The sequence below is a fragment of the Microtus ochrogaster genome, chromosome X (genome assembly GCF_000317375.1).
Source record: "Microtus ochrogaster isolate Prairie Vole_2 chromosome X, MicOch1.0, whole genome shotgun sequence".
Taxonomy (NCBI): Eukaryota; Metazoa; Chordata; class Mammalia; order Rodentia; family Cricetidae; genus Microtus; species Microtus ochrogaster.
Window position 1 is genome coordinate 3,770,231 of NC_022026.1, and position 13,292 is coordinate 3,783,522.

The following is a 13,292-nucleotide window of genomic DNA, read 5'->3' on the forward strand; positions in this document are numbered from 1 at the left end:
TATTTCACATAGATAGGCAATCTTCAACCTCTTCAAAAAACTGTAGAATATGGCATTTAAATAACTTAGGGTTCTGTTGACAATGAGACTCTTCTGATCCTGGCAGCACCAATCTACTTCTAGAGGATGATAATCATCACAGAGACTCCTTACAGATTTTGTTAGCATTTGAGAAAGAAACTGTTCCTCCCTGGACTGCTTGATGGTATGCTGTATGAACTGGACATGATGACACACAGAAAAAAAGACTGTTGAACTTGCCTAAATGTGAAACAGTCAGTCCTTCAAGGTTCATAAAAGAACTCCCAGACATTTTGCAGGACACAGAAGAAAGCATCTGATGAACTTTGCCATTACAAGGCAAAACAGATCTTCAAATTTCCTGCTTCATGCAAAAGTCTGCCAGGTATTATGGGCCTATAGGCTGAAAATGGATGCCCCAACATTACAGAAGAACTTTATGTGACTATCCAGGCAGTGAGATGTCTCTATCAATTCTAGACTTTTGGAAGTTGCTTACAATGTACTTTCTGTTTACATAGGTAATATTATATCCTTCTGCAGTCTTTGATGAAGTTGAAGAAAGATAGTTATAGATTTCCATAGTTGTAATAAAAGATAAAGTAGATATTGTAACTGTAATTCTCGCTTGATACTGGTTTTGTTATATGTAATTTTACTATGTTAAAAATAAATCCTTTTTTATTTAGAAAAAAATGGGAGATGAAGGGGCATTCCCCTCTGTATGCTATGAATGTGTTTTATTAGCTTTGGTTATTAAAGAAGTTCTTTCAGCCAATGGCTTAGTAGAGTAAAGCCAGGCAGAAAATCTGAACAGAGATATAGAGAGAAATTATCAGAGTCAGAGACACAATGTACCTGCCAAAAGAGAAAGACATCAGCTGCCAGCCAGAATCTTACCAGTAGGCCACAGCCTTTTGGCAATACACAGATCACAGATTAATAGAAATTGGTTAATTTAAGATGTAAGAATTAGTTAGAAATATTCCTAAACTATTGGCTAGACAGTGTTGTAATTAATTTAGTTTTGTGTTATTATATTTGGCCAGGCATTCCAGAAACAAACAAGTAGTCTCTACCTACACAAGATGTTTTAAAGGTTGTCTTTATGTATCTCTAGATTGTCACAGTATCTGTTGTTTCCCTCTTTTCATCTAGAACTTTGATAATTTTTATTTTCTCTTTGTCTTTTAATTAATTTAGCTCAGGCTTTTTCAGTCTTTTGATTTTTCTCTAAGATTCAAATTTTTGTTTCATTCTTTGTAAATCTTTTTGTTTTAATTTTATTGATTTCATGTCTGCATCTGATTATTTCTTACCATTTACACCTTTTGGGTGTTATGTTTCTTTGTGTTCTAGAGCTTTCTTATGTGATATTAAGCTACTATTATAAATTTCTCAATTTTTTGTATAGGCATATAGTGATAGGAACTTCTGCCTTAGAACAAATTACTTTGTGCCCCATAAGACTTTTTTGTATGTTGTGTTTTCATTTTCATTAAATTCTAGAAAGTTTTTTAATTATTTTTTTAGTTTGTTTCTTGATTCATTTTTATTCAATAATGAATTAGTTGGTTTCCAGGAGTTTGTGAACTTTCTTCAGTTTCTAGTTTTTGGTAATCTGTGGTGGTCAGACAGAATGCAGGATATTATTTCAATTTTGTTTATTTGTTGAAACTTTCTTAGGGTTTGAATATATCACAAATTTTGGATAAAGTTCCATGAGCTGTTGAGAAAAAGGTATATTCTTTTCTATTTGGGTGAAATGTTCTATATGCCTATTAGGTCCACTTGGTTTATGATGTTATTTAGCTCTAGCATTTCTCTGTTTAATTCTTGCTGCAATTACATCTCTATCGGTAAGAGTGGAATATTGGAGTCACCTACAATTACTGTGTGAAGCAATATATGATTTTAGTTGTTATATTTATTTTATGATTTTAAATGTCTTTGAGTTTGTTCCATGGATGTTTATAATTAAAATATCCTCTTGGTGGATTTTTCCTTTGATAAGTATGTAGTGTCCTTGCCTATCTTTTCAGATTAGTTTTGGTTTGGTGCCTATTTTATTAAAATGACTGTCCTAGCTTTCTTCTTGAGTCCATTCGCTTAGAACATATTTTTCCAAACTTTTATCCTGAGATGCTATCTATCCTTAATAATAAGATATGTTTCCTAGATGCAGCAGAAGTATGGCTCCTGTCATACGTAACAGCAGGCCGCTTGTTCTTCTCAGCTGCCCAGAACTGAAATAATCACACAGAAACTATATTAATTAAATCACTGCTTTGCCCACTATCTCTAGCTTCTTATTGGCTAACTCTTACATATTAATTTAACCCATCTCCATTAACCTGTGTATTGCCACATGACTGTGGCTTTCCAGGTAAAGTCTCCAGCAGGGCTACATGGCTTCTCTGTGACTCAGAACTTCTTTCTCCCAGCATTCAGTTTAGTTTGCCCCACGTACCTCTATTCCCTGTGCAGGCCCCAAATAGTTTTTTTTTATTAGCCAATGGTATTCATAACATACAGAGGGAAATCCCACAACAGTCATAATCCAATATGTCAGCATGACCTTTTTTATTAGGGAAATTAGAGGATTTTTATTGAAGTGTCAGTGAGTAGCTTTTGTCAATTCCCATTATTTTGTCATAGTGGTGTATGATTTTTCTACTCTTTTGATTTGCTAGTCTGAGATATTTTATTCCTTGTGTTTTCTATGGTGTGATTGATTATGATGTCTATTGTGATAATGAATTCATCTAAATAATTTTATTTCAGTTATTCAATACTTTACTCAAAAAATTCCAGTTGAGTTATTTTTATTCTTAATAAATAGTACTAGTTTCAAAGAACACCATAGAGGGCAGATATGTTGGCTGCTTTAACCATTTGTCTGACAATTGTAACATCTTACAGTTGAGATCTAAGTTTTTTCTTCTTTATAAATTTATCAAATTATGTTATTTATATTTCAGTGGGCATTGTTAAAAATATTGTTATTTGTAATTGTTATCTATATATTTATTTGTGTGATTTTATGTGTCTGTGTCATAGGATCTGCAGGAGGAATAACTGTAACATGAGGTCCTGCTTGTTGGGGGTTTCTGTCCCGCCCAGTTCCCCACAGCCGGCAAGCCCCAAAGAAAATCACACATAGGTCTCCATAAGGTGATTGGCCCATTAGCTCTAGCCTCTCACTGGCTAACTCTCTCATCTTGATTAACCCATTTTTCTGATCTTTGTTAGCCATGTGGCTTAGTACCTTTTCCAGCGGGGCAGGTCACATCCTGCTTCTTCAGTGTCTGGACAGGAGTGGGAGGAATCAACTTCTTCCTTCCCAGAATTTTCCTGTTTTCATTTTATCATTTTTACTTCCTGTCTGGTTTTCCCACCTATACTTCCTGCCTGGCCAATCAGCATTTATTTAAAACATGATTGACAGATTATAAACATTACAAATAAATGTGCTTAAAACTATTGAGCCATCTCTCCAGTCCCACTATGGAAGTGATTATTTTACATTTTAAGATTCTGACGATTATTAAAATATTTTGGGAAAAGATGTTTATCCTTCAGAAATAAATTTTCCTTATTGGATGTACCCTATGTGATTGCTCCTTGAGGCTATCGTTTTATTGTGGGATTACTATGATATCTGAATAGTTTTGACTATAATACATCCAAAAGCCAAGTCTTCACTCTACTTTCTTGGATTTGTTCCACATGGGGCACCAAGAGTTTAGTATGGAATCTTTATCAATTTATGCATAGGATACAGGGATCTACTTTTCCAATTTTCTCATTTCTTAGATCTTTCCCAGATTATTCAGTTTCAATAGTCCTCTTTTCTGCTTTTCTGGCCAGAGAAAGAGTTCCTTCCACTTTAGCCACCTGCAGTTTTGCAGTTTTATAGTGAATCATTTTTGGCTCTAGGAGAAGCAGAGAGGGTAAAATCAAAACAAAAGACACAAACAAAAACTCAAAGAGATTGCTTTGACATTCTTTGTAGAACAGAGTTCCCCTTTTCTTTTTCTGGTTATTTTAACCAGAGACAGTTACTACCAAACAGCAGTGTGATTGGGCAGTGAATCTTGGCCTCAGGAGAGAAAAACAAATCAAAACAAAAAACACACAAAAAAAAACCCTACCTCATTCCCAGCCTTTGGCTGAAAGGATACTTTTTACTTTGCTGTAATTTGATGATTCTTTTTCTTTAAAACATTGGCTGCTTTCACTTGCATCATAATTCTTCAACATGGCTGGTCAAACATGTAGGTAAAGGGGAAAAACAAACTTACCACATTTTTGTTGTTGTACATTTTGTACTTTCCCTACAGTCTGTTAGCTATTATTTCCATTTCAAACTTTGTATAATGTTTTCAAATATATTTCCACAGCTTTAATTAGAGCAAATTTTATGTTAGATAACTGTAGGTTTATGTTCTCTCATCTAAACCTAAGGTTTTTCTTGATTTAAAATTGAATCTGTAATCTATATGTAAAACAAGTATAAACTCTCTAATTTCAATTTTGGATCACTTTTCTACTTTTTCCTGCTTTAATAAGATCTCACAGAATGTCAAGAAAGCCACGAGGGTTTGAACCCAGGTGTTCTGATTTCAAATGATTTCCCATATGCACATAGAGAGGAAAATAAATACACCTTAAATCACATTAGAATAAATACAGCAAATGCACAGTTTTTAATGAATAATAAAAGAGTATTGTATAAGCATAGAAATTGTACCTGGGAAGAAATATGCATACTGAGTTTCTGGACAAAAGTCATCAATCCAAAATAATTCTAATCCACAAAATGCCATGAAGTTCTGAGTTTCTTATTCAATAATTTAGCAAATAATTCTGTTCTCTTGTAAAGTCACAGTTTCTGGGAAACATGATTTATCTCATCATAAAATTAAATTTTCTTTTAAACTTCATCCTCTCCCTATTTTCTAAACCTCTCTTCTTCTACTGACCTAAATTCAGTCCACAGGGAAATATAAGAATCCTTAAGTTTCTTTCCAACTTTCAGAGTACATTTTGTTGGCAGAAAACTAAAACTCTTGTTTATGTGGAAAATCATTTAGCCAAATGAATATCCCTGACCCACTTTACTAAACCATGCTTCTTTTATGATTATGTACTTGAATGACCAATTTCTGTGGGTTAATATCTAGGAATAATCCATGAAAGAGTTCTTTTTTATTTTAACCTGATATTTACTGTAATCAATCTTAGTAAATTGAAATATTTTAAGAAATGTAGAGTTCTAGCAAACTACATGAAATATTACCCTACTGTTTCATGAATTACCACATAAGTGAATAGCTGGGAATCCAGTATTTGAGTTAAGAGCTAGAATCGTTTGATTTTAATGTTTGTTTTGAAACTGACTTGGTATTTCAGTACTATTTCATAAGCAGAACATCATTTAAATTACATGTCATTAATTTATACACTTCAAAAGTAAATGTGCATTTGCAGTAAATGGAATATCTATACATGATTGCCTTCAAAGGCTTACAAGCCAAGTGAGTGAATAAATAACTTGTTTTGCCACACAAATTTCTTCTTTCAGAATTATTTTCCCAATATTACATTAAAATGTAATAAAGAAAAATATTATCATCTTATTTCATGAATGTTCTATAAAAATAGGAATAAAACACTTATAAATCAACAACCCTGTATATTTTAAGCTTCCTTACAGTGAGAATGTACATATTCACCAACTAATTTCTTAAGTGAGCATATAAAAGGAAATTGAGTTGCAGCATTTATACTTAATCCCTCAGCCCCACACTGCCCTTTCCATCTCTCCTATCCCACAAGTTCTTATTTTAATTTTAAGTTTCTTTTATTTAGCTTTTAATAACAAAAATATAACTACAACAATGGATGTTCTCTTCCCTGGGGAAGAACAATTCCTGTTTCCAGCTTTTCTGTCATCACAGTTCTTTGTGTAGAGATGAGGTCTTGTGAGCTTTTCCCATTCACACTGACATGTTTACTGGTGTTCTCCTTTGGTGTTTACATTTGGGTGTTCTTAGTACTGAAACTTTATAGGTGTATCTGTTGATATTACCAAGAAAATCAGTCTCAAGTAAACTCCCTGATGGTCTAGTTCTTATACTCTTTCAACCCTCTCCATCAACGATCATTGAGCCTTTAGTACCTGAGTGTTTTTAGGCACATCCATTAGGACTGGGCTCCACAAGTCTTCATTTTGATCAGTTTTTTGTTTTTTATTTTTTATTTTGTTATAATACCTTTCTTTGTTATCTGCCTGTTACAATCTTTCCACCCCTCTTCCAAAATGTTCCTGAGCCTTAGGTGAAGGAATTTTATTGTGATATAGCAATTGAGGATAGAGATTCCCTGATCCACTGATTACTGCATTATGTCAAGTTGTGTAATGGTCTTCTTTTTTTTCTGCAAAGTAATTCTTACTTGGTAGTTATCTCTAGGTATAAGAATAAATATTAGGAATTATGCTGATCTACTAAAATAGTGTTAGTCATTTCTCTAAGATCCTTGACCTCATTAGTTCTGGGTGGTTGGCTGGTTTTCCAGTATCAGATATAATTTACCCCCTGGTTAAGCACTGCACCACTACATAAGGAATATCTAGCTGACACTTGGTAGTTTTGATGAAACAGGACAATTCCCATTAGTAAAATGTGAGTTTATAGATGAGGATGCAGATGGTCTATCTTTTATTTTTTAAAATATCTTTTTCTTGACTAAAGAAGAGAGAATATGTGTCAAATATAGATTCTGTAAAACAATTTTCCTTTTTGGTTATCATAATATATTGCAGTTAGTACTTGAACACATAAAACTATGAAAAGGAGTCCTTTGTAGCATTTAATTTTAATTAATTTAGGGTCCAAAATAATTTGGAATTTATGGTATGCTGATTTCTACAGAAAATATAGCATTTTACTATATGAGAAATGAATTTAATTACTCAAGCTTTAGTAGGTTTCTATAGGGACCTGGATAAACAAAATTTGTCTTTGAAACTCAATTTTTGGTTGTCTTTATGCCGCATAAACACAATTTTAAATACCTTGACTGAAGACCCTAGATATATAATACCTATCAAACTACTCCATTGTGAAAAAAATCTCATTTCTCCATCTAAAATTACATATGGTTTCACATAATGTTCTTTTCTTTTTTAATGCAGTGAAGATTTTTTTCTCCCTCAAAAGAATTTTAATTAGACATTTATCTAAGACAAGATAAGCATAATTTTATACATCCATTAGCTAATATGCATTTAGAAATCTGTGATTAACAGCTTGAAAGTACGCCAGTTCTCCGTGCTTCAATTAAATATTCACAAATAAATGTACAATAGCCATCTTTAATCTCGATAACTTTTCCCTAGAGCTAAATTATTCCTACCTATTGAAACTAAAAATAGAGTAGGGTTTTTATTGTTGTTGTTGATGTTCTTTTTTATTGAAGATGACAATCACCCCCATTCTTTCTTTTTAGATAAAGTTCTAGTATAGTTATCTGTATCTTTACTAGATTTATACAATGAAACTCTGGTTAATTTTCAACTAATTTCAGTCTATTTCATGTTCTTCAGATGATGGTAACAGAATTGTAAAAGCTATCATAAAATAAAATGCAAAGATGTTTTATTATTAAGACAGGAATATTTTTATTAGGAATCTTAAGGTTTGTGAAATGAATGCTTGAAATATGTATCTGTGATTTCTAAGAATTGATTTTCAATACATGTCATTTATTTCTATTTTCAAACTTTATCCTAATAGTAATTTAAAATAATATGTTTTCATAATTGCATATGATTTCCTTACAGAATCTTTACATAGGGGTAATCAATTTATTTTCCTTGATATTTAATATACTTTATTCTGATATGATAACATATTGAATATATTAATGTGCCATATTCTGGAAGCAATAATACCTTCTAGAAATATGGTACTTCAAAATTGTCAAAGTGCTTTTGCATCTATTATTTATTTTTCTTTTCATAATAACAGAGTAACATAGTTTTAACACATTATTTTCCATAGTTCAATGATGCAAGAATCAAGACTCTATGACCATCTGAAGAGTTCATGACTGAGTTTATGACATTTGATTTTGTTGTCTGCCAATAAGTAATACATTAACATTTCCTCATGTGTTCAGTCTCTTGAGAGAAGCAGGAGGGCCTCATTTTTTATTTAATTCCTTATAGTTGCATCATTTCTTATTGAACATATTAAATATTTCATTGTCAGATTATATTCTATTTTCCATTCAGTTAGGATTGCTCTCTAATAAAGTTGAATTCCCTATTTATAAGCATTGTCTGTATACCTAATAATTCTAACGGTATAGTTGGTATATGATAGCAGCTAGAGTTTATAAATAGCCTTTTAGATGAGTTATTTAATTCTTATCACCTCTTCCTAATTAAAATTATTATATTAAGCATGAATAACCTGTGTAAATCATTACTCAGAAAAGAGGTCAGGAACAAAATTATTTTGCTAATATAGACTATAAATGATCATGTGTCGCAAGTAAAATTTTAGCAAGTATTTTAATTTTAATTTGGAAACTGCTTATTTCACAAGATGTTATTGCACTTTGCTTAAAATTGATGTCAGTATAACTTTTCCTTTTCTCGTAAGGAGTTGCTATTAGAGAATATTAGGTCTTATATTACAAAAATGCCTGTCTGAAACTGTGTGGTTCACTGGTGCTCAAACTTTCTAGCACTGCATCCCTTTAATAAAGTTGCTCATGTTGTGGTGATCCCCTACTACTGTTATAAGTAATAATGTAAATATATGTGTCTTTCAACGATCTTAGAGGACCATTGTGAAAGGGATGTTTGATTTCCAAAGGGGTTGCCACCCATGGGTTGAGAATTACTGGTGTAGTGTTTTAGTGATCTTTGAGGGAAATCATTATTGAAACATGCCTGTGAATAGATGTTGCAAATGATGAGCACTGTATTAATATTATTTCACTTTGTGGAGATACTTGATTCTACCTGATACTCACTCTTACAATTTCCATGATTATACTCAGTCATGCTCAGTTGAATCATCTAAGCTTACCTAGAATTCAAAGTATTCATGGATTCAATGTAAAAACTTACTATTGATCACTTAATTTACCATTTGTAAATACAAGTAGACACTTCTCCTGAAGAATATCTTATCCCTTTTCCTTGCCCAGAATCACTAACAAGTGATGGCCTATTTATCATGTAAAAATAAAAAATACATCTGAAGCATGAACATTGCCATGTGCCTGATGCTGTTCAGGGCTACATGGAGAGTTCCATGACTGACACCCAAACACACACACACATGACAGAAATTCAAAATTTTTGGATATATTTAACTGCTTCTGTATTCTTTGGGGGGGGGGTTCAAGAGGCTAATTTTCTAAACTGAGTTTGCTTTGTTTAGTAATGCTTAATTGTTCTTTTAGAAAAACCATCATTGTTTATGGAGTTTAGTAATATGCTTTTCATCAGAAAGAAGAAAGAAATAATATAGTGTACTATTAATCAATAGTCTCTATCTCAATGCACATAATTGGACATCTATTTCCATATGTTTGGGAAAAGCCTCCATTTGAGCTATAAGGAAAACAAATCAGAACTTGGGTTTTACACAAGGACTTTAAATATTGTTGTGACTATGAATTCATAATCTCTTTGCAAAGATATTTGGCAAGATCAAGAAAATGTTGATATTTCTTCATACAGTAATCCCATGTTAGGAAGTTACTATAGTGGAAAAAATTTCCAAATGGATAGAGATGCTCCATGTATTATTGTTCATATTTATAAGGTAAATGAGAATAGTTAATATTTTAGACTTCCATAAATAATTAATGCTACACATCTGTTATATAATTGCTAATAAAATGCTATCATCAATTCATGACAGGGAAATACTGAATGTATAGTATTTAAGATGTTAAGAACATAATATTTGTTAGCAGGAAAATATATGCACTTATGAAAATTTAATCACAAAACAAGAAATTAATTATTTTGTGTTTTTTTTAAATGAACAGAAAATCATTTGCTTCAGTTTTGTTGATATTTCTATTATTTATAAATTTTAACATATTTTAAAGTCTGATTAATAGCAACAAGTAATCATTATCAAGTTACTATAAACTGAAAACATTTGGTACAATGTTCTTTATAAGGATAAAATGTTCCATACTGAGTTATCACAAAAGTGATAGTATTGTCTAAGAATTATGATCTCATCTCTATACATTCTATGCTTCTTCCAGAGTTCTCCTAAGAACATATATTTCCTAAGTCATGGTTTGTGTTGGATTATTGTATGGCAACTTATCATATTAAAAGTCATCTTTAGTCATCTAATATGGCATTTGAACTCCTGTCTCTTAGCTATTTTACAGGATCCTTGTCATCCACTTCTATGAAGATATCTGATCTCTAATGTAATATTAGGTATTTTACATACAGTATCATTTAGCTTTCATGGGCCCATAACAAATATATTTTCACCATTAATATAAATACAGCAATGCTCAAATAATTTACATACCACATATAAAATTGAATAGTGTGGTAGAGTTATTGTTTAAAACTCTGAATTTACTCAATTCTATCTTAATATTTTTTTCAAATGATCACACATGAGGCAGGGCAATAGTGAAAGCACAAGCAAGAGCATGCAAACTCACAATGAGTAAGCAAAATTGGCCAAGACAACCTGTCAGTGGATCAAAGGCATGGTAACAAATGAGCGTGTTCCTAGCCAATCACAACACACCAGCAATGACTGCTAGTTTCAAAAGGACCAATCAGAAACGTTCCTGCGGCAACTTAATTTCTCTTGCCTCATAAAAACCCCTGACATTTTTACAATAAAGAACTTCCGCATTGTAATCTCTTGGAGTCTGTGTCGTTGCCTCCATGCCTTCTCAACCCTGTCCACCAGGAAACAGGGATCGCACCAAGCCTGCAAAAACTACAACTGGCACCCGAAGTGGATGGACCTTCTCCTTTTGATCACCTTTTCTGTCCTACTTACCCTCTTTTGGGCATTTTTCTTTCCTGCTTACTGCTCCAGCTGCCATCCCTGTCCTGACTCTCCACCAGCATATTGAATTCGCCCCCTTTTGATGTTTTTGGTGAGTTGACCCCTATTTTCATTTTCTAAGTCCTTGGTCAGTTGGGGCTTTCTTTCCTAACTCTATATTTCGTTGCTTTCCATTTTGTCTTCCTGGTTAGGAACTCTTCACGGGGACTCGGTTTAAACACGTAAGGGTTGACCACCCAGAAGGTAGAACCAATAAAGGAGCCTCTGGCAGATCCTTTTCGACTGGAGACACTGTGTGAGCATACAGCTGCAGCCTAATAAACCATGGAAGTCCCTCATTATAAGCAGGACATTCATCCGTGGACACTATTTTCCCTTCTGTTCTTGTCCTCACATGGACTCCCTCATAGCCTCAGAGCAATTGACAACTTTTGCCGGGGCCACTCTCAGGGATTGTCTGAAGGCTCTCTTTCTTTTCTGGGAGTCCCAACTGCTCTTCAGAATGTGGACTGTTGGACTTTCTTTCTTAGTCTCTCTTCTCGACTAATTCAGTTACAAGGCCAACAGTTAAGAGCCATTGGTGTGGTGGCTGGTCTTTTAATTTGTTGGCAAGAGTTGTGTGAGTCCCATGCAAGGAAGGCTGCTGCCCTGGATCTTGCCCAGCATGATTATCACTACCTGAGCTCCCACCCACAATATACAGATCCTGGAGCAGAAGCTGTCTTTTCTGTCCATTTTACTGAGCTATTCCTATAGCACATCAAAGCTTAGGTGGCTTTGGCCTTGGACTCACTCTTCCAAACAGCCTTGGCTCTACTGAGCTCTGGTGTGGAGATTGCACCACCACATGACTTGTCCCTTGACAGCTGCAGGGTAGGTGGGGCCCTGGCTGTGTTGGACCCATCTCTATCTTCTGAGAACCTAGCTGGCCCCCTTGCTTCCCCAGTCTCTTCCTCCTCTTCAATGTCCTCAAAGCTGAAGGTCAAGAAACACTTTTCCCTCTGTTCAGTGGATCGCTCAATCAGAAGTTCTGTACGAGACACACTGCAGTTGCAAGGGGTCATTGACTCTTCCTTCCCAGTTAGGCCTTGGAGACCACATCAAGCCCTCCAGTCCTAGGTGAAAACAACAACTCCTCCTCTTTTGTCATGCTGGGACAGTTGTTAGGATATTGACTAGTGATGGCACATCGTCTGGGAGAGATGGACTGAGTCCTTGAGGGGGAGCCTTGAAAGACAGAGCAGGAATGGTACAGAGAAACGAGCTGCTCAGTTTTATAAGGGAGTGAAGAAGCTGCCCCTGACCCCGCAGGAGTGTGTCATAGAGGAGAGGCAGCTGGGCTGACCTCAGAAGGAGGAGGGCAGCCTCAGTAACAGAAGTGTCGCCTACTGCTTCGAAGTGAAGGAGAAGGAGGAGGAGGGAGGAGGAAGTCACTTGGAGTTCTTAGTACCACCCAAGGCATACCAGCCTCTACTCAGAATTTCCTGTTCTACTGTCACTGATGTCTGCACAGCCCCTGCCATAGAGATGCCAGCTAGGAATAACACCTTTATGGTTAAGGTAGAAGGCTCTTCAGAGTACATTCCGAGAGACAACTGATGCACTTCATGTAAAGGCCTGGGTGCTTAACATCCACGAGTGCCTAAGCCTAGAATCCTGCCTTGCTATCAGCCATCACTCCATGACCTTTGGCCTGGACCCTGAGACCTCCTTCCTCACAAGAGATAACTCAGACAGCCTGGAGTTACCCTGCCTGAATCATTCAGAGAGTCTTCCCAGCCAGGATATGATGCTGGGACCCAGTGAGAGTAACAATTGCCTGCCGCAGGGGGCTTATGGGGACCCTTCAGACTTGCTTTCAGTGTCCTCCCCTATTTCTGCCTTTATTGCTGCCTCCCACTTTGACCCAATAGAACTACTTCCTCTGGAATTGAGAAGGAACTCAAGTCTATACAAATTCGCAGTTTAGACTTAATGTCACCTTCGACCTGCGTACTGGCCATGGACAATACACTAATCCTGTATTATAATCCGTGATTGACCTGCACGCCTACTTTTAACAAGTGTCCAACCTAGCCTTCAAGGCCCTCAAACTTTGTATATCCCAGGACAGTGTAGGCTATTTCTGCAATCTTGTCCAGCAGGCTATGGAACCAATTCTTTAATTTTTTACTTGTGTTACCG

At 34.9% G+C, this 13,292-nt stretch overlaps 1 pseudogene; it reads left to right on the forward strand.

Moving 5' to 3' along the window:
• Positions 1–11,432: 11,432 nt before the first annotated feature.
• LOC106144066 lies at positions 11,433–13,077 on the forward strand (annotated as a pseudogene).
• Positions 13,078–13,292: the final 215 nt, after the last annotated feature.